A 13,362-nucleotide genomic window follows, 5' to 3' on the forward strand; every position below is an offset into this window, starting at 1 on the left:
CACCAAACAGTTTGTATAGATTTAATATTTTACCACTTGAGATAAAACACAGAACCCTTATGTTCATATAGATCTCTTTATCCTCCTCCATTGATTTTTTAAATAGTTGCCATGTGTTTTAGATTTATACATTTTGAAAGTCCCCCAGACCGTGTTATGATTTCTTTCATGGAGTCATACATAGTTTAAGAACTTAGGAGGAGAAAAATAGTTTTATATTCACTCAGTCATTTACCAGTTTTACTGTTCTTCCTTCATTCGTAAACATCCTACCTTCCTCTGGATACTGTTTACGTTCAGACTAAAGAACTCTCTATCATCTCATCTCAACTCTGCTTGAGATGAATTCTCTTCATTTTCCTGCATCTAAGAATGTGTTCATTCCACCTTCATTCCTGAAGGACATTTTCACTGGATAAAGAGGTATTAGATAATGAAACCACTGTCTAACCATTATCTTATTTCTTTTAGTACTTTAAATAAAGGTGTTTTTCTACCATCTATGTCCTCCATGCTTTCTATGAGAAATTTGCAGTTGTTTGAATCATTGTTTCCCCATATGAAATGTGTTGTTTTTTATAGCTGCTTTCAAACTTTTCTCTGTATTTTTGTTTTTTCAAAGTTTGACTGTAACATTTCTGGGTATGTTTTTCTTTTGGTTTATCTTGTTTAGGTTTGCTGTGGTGGTTGAATATATGAATTTATCTTTTATCAAATTTGGGAAGTTTTTGGCTGATATTCCTACAAACATTTTTTCTGCACACTGTTTTTCTTATTCTGACATTCTGGAGACTTGTATACTAGACATTTTTGTATCGTCCCGTGGGTCCTGAGTCTCTGTTTTATTTCAACCTTTTTTGGTTGTTCTATTGCTCAGATTGGGTAATTTCTATTGATCTGTCTTCGAATTCAAATTCAGTGACTCTTTTTCCCTGTCTCCATTCTACTATTGAGGTTGCAAGTGAATTTTTTAATTGCAGATACTGTATTTTTTAGTTAAAAAATTTTAATTTGGTTCCTTTTAAATGTTATTGAGGTATTATATCATACCATAAAAATTATTCATTGTATGTGCACAATTCACTTATTTTTAGTAAATTTGTATAGCTTACAGATGTCACCACAATCCAGTTTTACATTTCACTATTTGCGAAAATTCCATCAAGCCTGTTTATAGTCAGTCCTCTTCCCATCCCCACTCCCAGGCTACGACTGATCTCTGTCTAAAAATTAACCTTTTCTGGGTATTTCATATAAATGAAAACATATAATAATTATATTGAGTTTGACGCCCTTTACTTACTAAAATCTTTTTGAGGTTTATCCTCGTGGTAGCATATGTCAGTATTTTATTCCTTTTTTTCAGAGCTGAATATTATTCAGTTCTATAGATACAATGTATTTTTGTTTCTCCATTTAGCACTTGACAGAAAGTTAAATTGTTTCCCCTTTTTGTTTTTCTTTTGGCTATAATAAATGCTGCTATGAATGTTGATGTACATGTTCTTGTATGTTTTTGTTTCTTTTGTGTAGATTTTTTGGAGTGGAATAGCTGGGTCGTAAATATTTATTTAGCTATTAAAGGAACTGCCTGTTTTCCAAATTGGCTGTACTGTTTTACATTCCTACCTACGATATATGAGAGTTCACATTTCTCCACATCCTCTTCATCATTTGTTATTGCCTGTCTTTTTGATTATAGCCATTTTAGTTTGTGTGAAGTAGTATTTCACTGTGGTTTTATTTTGCATTTCCTTTGACTCTAGTGAGGTTGAGCATCTTTTCATTTGCTTATTGCTCATTCATATGTATTTGAAGGAATAACATTTAAATCTTTTCTCCATTTCTATTTTTTTTTCTCATTGCATTGTTAGAGTTTTTATATAGAGTTTGGACACAAAGTTCTTTATCAAAAATATGATTTTCAAATATTTTCTCCCCCATGTGTCTTATCTTTTCATTTTCTATCTGAGGCACTAAAATTTTTAATTTTGATGAAGTCCAGTGTATCAGTTATTTTCTGTATCTTATCTTTTCATCAGTGTTGCACTGTCTTGATTGCTGTAAGTTTTAAAATCTGGTGATGAAAGACCTACTACTTTGTTGTTTTTCAAAATTGTTTTGGGTATTCTGCGGTTCTGCATCCTTTGCATTTAGGATCGACTTGGCCTGCTGGGATTTTGATACAGATTGCATTGACTTTATAAATTAGTTTGGTGAGCATTGTCTTCATAATAATATTGCATGATTCAAATCCATGAACATAAGTTTCCATAGATTTCTTTCCACTTATACATCTTCAGTTTCTCCAAGCAGTGTTTTTTATTTTTTTAATGTATAAATGTTTTTTGTTGTTGTTAAATTTATTCTTAAATGTTTTTTTCTTTTTGATACTATTCAGAATGGAAGTCTCTTATTTTCATTTTTGGATGGTTTATTGTAGTATAGAAATGTAGTTGATTTTGGGGTCTAACTCCTATATCTTGTTGTTTCCTAAACTTCTTTGTTAGTTGTGTAGTCTTATTATGGATTCTTTAGGACCTTTTACATATAGGATTATTTCACCTGCAAATAAGGACAATTTTACTTCTTCCTTTCTGATCTCCTTTTCTTTGCATTTGCCCCCTTATTTACTGCCTAGAACTCCAGTACAGTGTTGAATAGATGTAGTAGGAATGAGCATCCTTGTCTTACTCCCTTCAGGAGAAAGCATTCAGTCTTTTACCATTAAGCATGATAGTAGCTATAGGTTTTTGTTTTGTAAATTTTCTTTATTAGGTTAAATCAGTTTCTTTTCATTCTTAGTGTTTTGAGTTTTAAAGTCTTGAATGAGCTTGGAATTTAGTCAGGTGCTATTTTTGTGTTCATTGAGATGATGATGTGGTTTTTCTTTTTGAATTAAGTATATTGAACTACATTGATTTTTGAATTATGAAACAGGCCTGCATTTCAGGGACAAAGCTTATATTACTCTATATATTGTTAGATTTGCTAAAATTTTGTTAATTGTTGCATTTACTTTCATGAGGGAGGTTAGTTTGTAATTTTCTTATGTCATTGCAAGGTTTTAGTATCAGGGAAATTGTGGCCTAATTCATTAAAATGAGATGGAATGTAATACCTCTTCAGTTTTCTGGAATAATGTTTGTAGAATCCGTATTATTTCATCCTTATATGTTTAGTAGAATTCACAGTGAATTCATCTTGGCTTAATGTTTTATTTTGGGGAAGATTTTTAACCTTTAATGTAGTGTATTTAGTTGATATAGGAGTATTTAGGTTATATATATATTTTTTTGAGTGAGCTCTGATAATGTGCATCTTCTAAGGAATATGTCCATTTCATCTCAGTCATTGAGTTTATTGACATAAGGTTGTTCATAAAATTCACTTATCATTTGTTTTATATCGATATTATCTGGTAATGTTACCTTTTTCATTTGTGGTAATGCTGTCCTGCTTGCTTGCTTGCTTCCTTCCTTCCTTCCTTTCTTTCTTTTTTGGTGGGTTGAGGTAACTAGGTTTCTTTATTTATTTAAACAGAGGTACTAGGGGATTGAGCTCAGAACTTTGTACATGCTAAGTGCATATTCTACTACTGAGCCTGTACCCTTTCTGCTCTGTTTTCTGATCAGCCTGGCTAGAGGTATATCAATTTTATTAATCTTCTCAAAGATCTACATTTTGGTTTCATTGATTTTCTTTATTGTTTTATGTTATCAATTATCATTGATTTTTTTAGTCTGATTTCTTTTCTGCTTACCTTTAGTTTTAATTTTCTCTTTTTCTAGTTTCTTAATGTCAGGTCACTGAGTTGAGACTTTTTCATATAGGGATTTTATGTATGCTATTTTTTCAGATGTAATTCTTTGGTGACATCCCACAAATTTTTGATACATTGTTTTACTTTTTATTATGTTCAAAACACTTTCTAATTTCCATGTTGACTTCTTTGATCCATGAGTGTGCTGTTTAGTTTGCATATATTTGGGGGATATTCCAGAGATCTTTCCATGATTTTTATCTATTTTAATTCTCTTGTAGTCAAAGAACATTCTTTAGGGGAGGAGGGTATAGCTCAGTGGTAAAGCACATGCTTAGTTAGCACACACAAGGTAATGGGTTTGATCTCCAGTACCTCCATTAAATAATTATTAATAATAAGAGTAAGAATAACAATAAAAATAAACCTAATTACCCCCCAAAAAACAAAGAACCTATTTTATATAATTAGAATTCTTTTAAGTTTACTTAAAATTGTTTTATGGCTTTGATTATGATCTATCTTAATAAACATTCAGTGTGTGCTTAAAAAGAATGTATGTTCTGCTGTTGGCTGAAGTGTTATATAAACAACAGCTAGGTCAGGTTAATTGACTGAGTTGTTCAGCCTTCTCTGTCTTTACTGATTTTCTGTTTACTCTTTAAAATCAACTAGGGAGAGAAATACATTGAAATCTTTCAGTGTAATTGCAATTAGTCTGTTTCTCCTTGAAGTTCTATTAATTTTTCCTTAATTTATTTTTGAGGCCTTGCATAGATTTTCGACATTGTTATGTCTTTCTTAACCCTTTTGTCATTATAAGTGACCTTCATCTATGGTAATATTCTTTGGTCAGATACCTGCTTTCTCTGGCCAGAAGACCCTTGGTCTCTAGCAAATTAAGCCATGGAGAAAAAGAAAAAACTTAGAGAAAACTGAGACTATGATCCAAATGATCGTTGATGTTAAACTCGTTCGGAGCAGGTTAAGAGTTGCATGAAGTAAGAGAGTTGATGAAAATGTGAGGGCTTTAAATTTTTTAATATCTCTGAAAATTTACTTTTTTTTCACTTATGAAAATTACAACCTCCAACTAAAGCAGAAGTTTTGATCCCTTTTTAAAGATAAATTTAAGTACATCAAGTTTTAAAATAAAAACTTTTATGGTAAAATACACCACAAACAGAATTTGAAAGAAAACTAATTTGCATTGCACACAGAAGGTAAAGGGTTTCTATCTTTGCTATTTTAAGGAGTAAGTAAGAAAAATAGTAGATAAATGGATAAAAGATATGAATAGATAATTCCATGGAAATGCCTACCCAAATCAATAATAAGCATAGAAAAGCTGCTGAAGGAAATGCAAATTACATTATTAGTGCAGTGTCCTTTTTTATCTGCTAGATTGGTATAATAAATAGTTTACTAGTATTGGCAGTGATGGGTTAAGGGTACTTTTATATGTTGGTTGTGGAACTGTGAATTGTCACTTTCTTTTTTGGATATGTAGAACCTCTCCCACAGGAAGCCCTGCTCCAAGCTCCTCTACTTTCTGGAGACCACGTTTCTTGGCTAGAGGTCACAGCAGTGGCTTTTGAGTTCTGTCTTTGTTTCTGGTACCTGAGGAATTTCTTTTCTTTGATCTTTCTTATGTGTTTTTTAATCAATGTGTTCTCTTTTATCTAGCATTTCTACTTTGAGTTGGGTGAGGGGAGGTTTCTCATAGCAGTCTAAGTAGTGATTGGAATTCATCTAAAATTTGTCACCATATCACTCAAAAAAGAAAAGTTGTCTTTCAAGTATTAAGGAATCAGGCAGAAACAGTCAAGTATAAAATGGAATTAGCACTCATGGAATTAGCACCTGTGAATCTTTCTTGGAAAAGTTATTTAACAGTGAAATATAATCAACCAAGAGGTAAATAAAAATGAAGAACACAGTGATGAAATAAAAATTCGTATTTTAAGGCAAGTCAAGGAAAATTTAAACCTAAAATTTTTCTTTGCCCTTTGGCCTCCTCTTCCCTCTGCTGTAAAATGTGTATCTGCATTATGCATCGACCAAACCTCCCCATCAGCAGAAATACCTGCTCAACCATAAAGAGCAACATTCTCCTAGCACCAAGACAACTCCTTAAAAGATAACATTCCTTCTTAATCTTGTAAGAGGTCACAATGACCCACCACTTTGTACTTGCAGATCTGGGCTATGCAAACTATCTATGTCATTTAATGTATAACCCTCTGTCTCAAAAACCTATCTAACTCTGCTTTGATCTTTAACAGACAGAACAGTCCTTAGAGCTTCCTGAGAGGCTTTTCCCCAGTTATAATCCTCAATTTGGCTTGAATAAAATTTTCCATTTCTTTCATAGAATGACTGTTGATTAATTTTTGTCAACAGCAGTTATAGAGTTAACTGTGATAACAGGCCTAGTGGTAAACATCAAATGCATAGTTAAGTGTTGAACTAGAGGAAAATCTAAGGGAGTTAAGGTCACACAACAAAATATGTTGTAAGCCCTGACAGTAGAAATACACAAACCACAGAAATGTGTAGCTTTGTGAGGAGTTGTAGAAGTAATTATCCTCATTCTTCTAATTTCATTCTTCATTGTATGGTATCAGTACTTTAAAATTAACATGTGGTAAAAATATATATGTTTTACATTCTAATGATTTTCCATCCAAAAAACTTTAGGATGTTATTTTGATAGTTATATTTTTTTTGTGAAATAACATCTGAACTTTAGCAGTTCCTTCACAGTCATTTTTCTTTCTTTTCTCTTTAAATCAAGTAAAATAAAATTGAACCATTTAAAATAAAAGTTCATATAATCCCATTTCAAAACATTGAGGTATAGTTCACATATATTAAAATGCATTGTTGGGAAGGAAGAAATTTTCCTCTATGCTTATAGGTTCTTCTGGCTGGTCTAAGAATTAAATTGACATGATTTACAGAAGATTACCAGGAGAAAATCAAGCAAAAGTTTAATTACATGTATACATGGGACAGACCCAGGAAGATTGAGTAACTCACCAAAATAGCTGAAGCTTCTCTTTAAACACCATCTTTATCTAAAGACAAAAGATGATGTTGGGGGTAGTGGTTTGGGACTTCAGAGGGGAGGAAGGCAATTCACATGGAGATGGAAAAGCAAGTGTTCGGTATGTGAATGCAGAGACAACCTGACACTGAGAGGACTCTGATTACTAGGCCCTGCGAAGTTTCCTCCCACCACAGCTAGCCCGTATTATTTGCAGATATCTCTGGTGGTAGGAACAGGCCCTTTGTCTAAATTCTTTAGGTAATTTAAAGGGTGGTATAGATAAAGTCTTCCGAGTCTTCTGTTATTTAAAAACAATCAGCCTATATTAATCCTCATGCCAAAGAGACACATTTAGGGTGGCAAATTTTGTACCCCTAAAGCATCATAGGTGTTCCATTTCTATCACCCATGAAAGTTTCTTTGTGCTCCTTTCCAATCAGGTCACCTCTCCCTAGCAGCCACTTTGTGATATAATCCTGGATTAATGAAATTACTTGTAACTATGTTTTTAATCCACCTTTTTTTTTTTTAAATTTTTTCGGGGTACTTTTTCTTCCAGTTTTGTTGAAATATAATGGACATGCAGCACTGTATAAGTTTTGGTATACAGCATAATGATTAGACTTACATATATACATCTTGAAATTATTACTGTATGAGTTTAATGAATATCCATATTTCATATAGATGCAAAATTAAATAGAAAAAAAATTTTGTGATGAGAACTCTTAGGATTTACTCTCTTAACAACTTCCATATATAACAGCAGTGTTAACTATATTTATCATGTTGTATATTATATCGTAGTACTTATTTATCTTATAACTGGAAGTTGTACCTTTTGACTGCCTTCATCTAATTTCCCTTCCCCCATCCTCACCTCTGATAACCATAAATCTTATCTTTTTCTATGAGTTAGTTTTTGAAGTATAATTGACCTACAACACGATGTTAGTTCCTGTTACACAACATACTGATTCTGTATTTCTATATCTTTCAAAATGATCACCACAGTAAGTCTACTTATCATCTGTCACCATACAAAGATATTATATAATTATTAACTGTATTTCCCACACTGTATATTTCATAGCTGTGACTCATTTATTTTGCATCTAGAAGTTTGCACCTCTTAATCTCCCTCACCTATTTCTCTCTTTCCACTCCCTCCCTTCTGGCAAACATTTATTCTCTATATTTATGTTTTTATGTTATGTTTATTCATTTGTTTTATTTTTCAGATTTCACTTAGCATAATACCTTCTAGGTCAAGATTTCATTCTTTTTTATGGTTAAGTAATATTCCAATGTATGGTTAAGTAATATTCCATTGTATATATACATTCCACATCTTCTTTATCCATGCATCCATTGGAGGGTCCGGGGTGCCCCAAACCTGGTGTCAGTTGGCTGGTGAATGGGCTGAATCCCAAAGCAGCTGGCTGAGGGGCCCACTGTGTCTCAGAGCTGTTACTGGTCTGCTGGTAGGCACAGTGAGGGTTGGGGTTTCTGGCTGTAGAGCCTTGGGGAATCCTGGAGCTGTGATGGACAGGGCTGGGGCCCAAGGGGTCCTAGAGCTGGTGCTGGTCTCCAGGTGGGTGTGCTAGGTCTTTACAGTGGTGGCTGCAGGGCTGCGGTAGTTCTGGGACTGGTGTCTGTCCATTGGTGGGTGGAGTCAGGGCCTAGGTTATTCTGGGGTTCGTTTCAGCCTGCTGGTGGGCGGAGCTGGGTCGTGATGTCTCAGGCTACAGGGCCTTGGGGGTCCCAGAGTTGGTGTCTGTCCACTAGTAGACAGATAGGGTCTCAATGGCTGACTGTAGGGCTCCAGGGGTCCCTGGGCTAGTGCCAGTGCACTGGTGGGTGGCCTGTGTCTGGGTGTTCAGGGGGTCCTAAGGTAGCTGGTCTGCTGGTGGATGGGCCTGTGTTCCTACCCTGTTAGCTGCTTGGCCTAAAGCATCCCAGTACTGATGCCCACGGGTTGGTGGGTGGGGCTGATCCCATTCCTAATAAGCAAGAGGGAGGATTCCATAATGGTGCTTGCCAGCACCAGTGTCCTTTTGGTAAAATGAGGTTCCCAAAATGATTGCTGCTAGCATCTGTGTCCCTAGTGTGAGTTCCAGTTGCCTCCTGCCTCTCCCAAAGTCTCTCCAAGATCAGCAGGAGGATCTGATCCAGGCTTCTTTCAAATTACTGCTTCTTACCAGGGTCTCAGATTGTGAGAGATTTGGGGTACACTCCTTAAGAGTGGAATCTCTATTTTCTACCCTCTGGTTCTCCTGAAAGTAAGCCCCTCTGATCTTCAAAGCCAAATATTTCTAGGGGCTCATCCTTCCAGTGCAGGACCCCAGGGCTGGGGAGCCTAATATAGGGCTTGGACCCCTCACTTCTTGGGGAGAACCTTTGCAATTATAATTATTCTCCTATTTGTGGTTCGCCCCCTTCTTCTCCCCCTTGTGTATGGGTCTTTACTGTATAGGCATCTCTTCCCCTCCTACCCATCCCATTGTGGTTTCTTCTTTATATCTTTAGTTGTAGATCTTTTCTGCTAGTCTTCAGATCTTTCTTATCCATAGTTGCTGTGTAAATAGTTGTAATTTTGGTGTGCCTGTGAGAGGAGGTGAGCTCAGAGTCTTCCTTCTCTACCATTTTGGCCACTCCTCTCACATTTTTCTATCTAAATTATATGCAGAGAGAGGTCCAAAGATGTTCATTAAATGTTAAACTTGCTTTTTAATGATGTTTTAAATAATTTATTGCTTATTAACTTGTACTTTTTTGTACTGCTTGATTTTTAAAAGTTAGCCTTATTCTTTTTTTTTTTTTTAGAAAATATTATTATGTCTTTAAAAAAGGAAAGGAAAAGTGCCTTTGTTCTCAAAAAATATAAGCTAGAAAAAGATCAAGCTTTTATTTATTAAATAGTTTTATTAGTAAGGAAGAAAAGTCTAAATAGCAGTAACCTGAGCTCCACCTTAGGAAGCTTGAAGAAAAAAAGCAAAGTAAACTCATAATAAGTAAAAGTAAGGAAGTAAGAAAGAGTAGAAATCAATGATTAGAAAACAGGCAGATACTAGAGAAACATAAAGCCAAAATATTATTCTTTGGGAAGATCTAGAACAATGGTAAACTCCTTGCTTCAGTGATTAACAAAATGACAATGTGATGTTATAATAATAAATATATTGACTGCTGTGGGAACAGAACACAGAGAAGGGCCCTTTCTGATGAGATTGGATGCATTCAGAGTATGGTCGTAGACAGGACTTTTTTCTGAATGGAATTTTCAAAGGTGATTTTAAAGAGATGATCACATTTGTATTTGGCTTTCAAGAATTACAGTCATCCTTAGCTATAACTGTGGGAGGTTGGTTCCAGGACCCACTGCAGATACCAAAATCCACAGATATTCAAGTCCTATATTTGTTCTGCCATAGCTGCTATTCCTCATCTGTAGATTCAACCAACCATGGATCATGTAGGACTATATGTGTTCATTTTAAAAAGTCTGTGTGTAAGTGGACTCATGTTGTTCAGGGGTCAACTATAGTATAATTTTTTTCTCATACAGGTTGGGGAAAAGGATATTCTAAGTAGAGCAAAAGTAAGAGCAAAAGCATGTTTCTTTTTTGCAAGTTTATGGCATATTTAGAATGATATATTGTTTGTTATTGGCAACATAAGGATTATATGAGGTGGAGAGCAATAGGTGATGAGACAGAAAAATAGTTTGGGGCTAGAATGTACAGAACTCTTTCTTGGTAACTTGCACTTTATTCTCTTGAAAATAGCAGGCCATCTAAAGTTTTCAGATGAAATATTTCAAACAGAAAATACTGGGAGTGACAGACTGAGCCTTATTACCACTACCCTGTTTTAACAAATTTTAAACTTTACCCTGTTTGTTTCAGATTTTTAAAAACATTAAACAGCATAGGTACAGTTGAAGCCCCCTTTGTATCTCTTCGTCACATGCCACAAGTAAGTCCTATTTTGAAGTTGTATATCATTACCATGTGTTTTTTAAAATACTTTTACTGCTTAGTTATATATTAATGGTTTTTCCATGCTATTAAACTTTTTTAAAGTTCTGTAATGGTTTATTTATTCCACAACTTGGTTTCTTCACTCATCATTATTTTTGCAGCATAGGATATTCAGCAACTATGGAGTGGTGTCACCATAGTAGTTAGTTATAATTTCTTTTCTGGTTGATGCTATACTAGTTGTATCTTACCCTTGGATTTATCTGTATTGATAAATTCATTTCAATTACTGAATCATATTCCATTTAGTGAAAACACAATGGATTTAGTATCCTGTTGATGGACTTTAGGTTGTTTCCAGTTACTTATTATTAAATACAGTGCTGCAGTGAAATCTTCAGAGGAATTCTTGTGCACATATGAGAATTTCTTTAGTGTTTTTATTAAAGTGAAATTGTTACATGTCAAGTGAAATATGTGTTACTCTCCAGAGTGATTGTTTCAATTTACACTCTTAACTGAAGATTGTGAGTATATTGGTTTCTCAGTAACATTTGCTTTCTTCTTTATCCCTTTTCCTTGCTGCTTATACTTTTCAGCACTTTGTTATTGTTTAAGAAATTTGCCAATATGATGGATGTGAAATGATGTGCTTCAGTTTGCCTTTCACTAACTTTTTTTTGAAATACAGTCAGTTACAATGTGTAAATTTCTAGTGTATAGAACAATGTCCCAGTCATGCATATACATACATATATTTGATTTCATATTCTAAAAGTTATTACAAAATATTGAACATAGTTCCCTGTGCTATATAGAAGAAACTTTTTTAAAAAATCTATTTTTATTTGTAGTGGCTAACGTTTGTAAATCTCAAACTCCAAGATTTCTCCCCACCCCCTTTCCCTGGTAACCATAAGATTGTTTACTATGTCTGTGAGTCTATTTCTGTTTTGTAGATGAGTTCATAGTATTTTTTCTTTTCTTTTTAGATTCCACATATGTGTAATATCGTATGGTATTTTTCTTTCTCTTTCTGGCTTGCTTCACTTAGAATATCTCTATGTCCATCCATGTTGCTGCAAATGGCATTGTTTTGTTCTTTTTTATGGCTGAGTAGTATTCCATTGTATGAACATACCACAATTTCTTTATCCAGTCATCTGTTGATGGACATTCACGTTGCTTCCTTGTCTTGGCTATTGTATATATAGGGCTGCAATGAACATTGGGGTGCGTGTATCTTTTTGATTTAAGGATCCCTCTGGATATATACCCAGAAGTAGGATTGCTGGATAATATGGTAATTTGATTTTTAGTTTTTTGAGGAATCTCCATATTATTTTCCATAATGGCTGCACGAAACTACATTCCCACCAGCAGTGTAGAAAGGTTCCCCTTTCTCCACACCTTCTCCAGCATTTATTGTTCAGGGACTTTTGAATGATGGCCATTCTGACTGGTATGAGGTGAAAACTCATTGTAGTTTTGATTTGCATTTCTCTGATAATTAATGATATTGAGCATTTTTTCATATGCCTATTGGCCATTTGTATGTCTTCATTGGAGAATTGCTTGTTTAAGTCTTTTGCCCATTTTTGGTTTGGGTCGTTTGTTTTTTTGTTATTAAGTTGTATGAGCTGTTTATATATTCTGGAAATTAAGCCTTTGTCAGTCACATCATTTGCAAATATTTTCTCCCATTCTGTAGGTTGTCTTTTTGTTTTGCGTATGGTTTCCTTTGCCGTGCAAAAGCTTATAAGTTTAATTAGGTCCCATTTGTTTATATTTGCTCTTATTTCTATTGTCTGGGTAAAGTGGCCTAGGAGAACATTGCTGAGATTTAGGTCAGATAATGTTTTGCCTATGTTTTCTTCTAAGAAGTTTATCATGTCTTATCTTATTTTTAAGTCTTTAAGCCATTTTGAGTTTATTTTTGTGTATGGAGGTCTTTCACTAACTGTTGGTGATGTTGAGGATCGTTTCATAGGCATATTAACGATTCTAGTTTCCTTTTCTAAAGTTTCTGTTCACATCATTTACTGTTATCTATTGAATTGTTTTATCTTTTGATTTTGTTAATTGATTTGTGACAGTATTTTTTTTTTAATATTCTGGATTCCAATTTATGTTAGAGTTATTTTTTAATGTTTTAGGTATCATGCCTCTTTTTAAAACTTTTCATTTGAAAAAAATTTAAACTTATAAAAATTCTTTTATCAAGATTTATCTGTTGTTTACATTTTTTGCTATTTGTTTTATCTTCTGTACTCCTCCCTCTCCACTCTGTATAAATAGTTTTGTTTTTTTTTTTCTGGACCATTTGGCCCTTTACCCCTACATACTTAAGTGGATACCTCCTAGGAATAGGGATTTTTTTTTTTTAATTACCATAGTACATTTGTCAAACTCATTTGTCTAAACTATCCTTTATATTTCATAACAATGTTCTTTATAGCATTTTCACCCCATCTAGTCTTGGATCCAGCCTAGATACAAATATTACACTTAGTTATGTCTTTTTAGCCTTATTAATCTGCAGCATTTCTGTGGCCTTGCAAAAC

At 34.1% G+C, this 13,362-nt stretch overlaps 1 long non-coding RNA gene across 2 annotated transcripts in view; it reads left to right on the top strand.

The window, feature by feature from the left end:
• The window catches only part of LOC116662219, a 71,371-nt gene that overhangs the window by 33,550 nt on the left and 24,459 nt on the right, over nt 1-13,362 (top strand). For both annotated transcript variants that reach the window (XR_004318229.1, XR_004318228.1), the window contains exon 2: nt 10,724-10,793. This is a non-coding gene — a long non-coding RNA (uncharacterized LOC116662219). The remainder of the gene's footprint in view (nt 1-10,723; nt 10,794-13,362) is intronic.

Source organism: Camelus ferus, chromosome X, assembly GCF_009834535.1.
Source record: "Camelus ferus isolate YT-003-E chromosome X, BCGSAC_Cfer_1.0, whole genome shotgun sequence".
NCBI lineage: Eukaryota > Metazoa > Chordata > Mammalia > Artiodactyla > Camelidae > Camelus > Camelus ferus.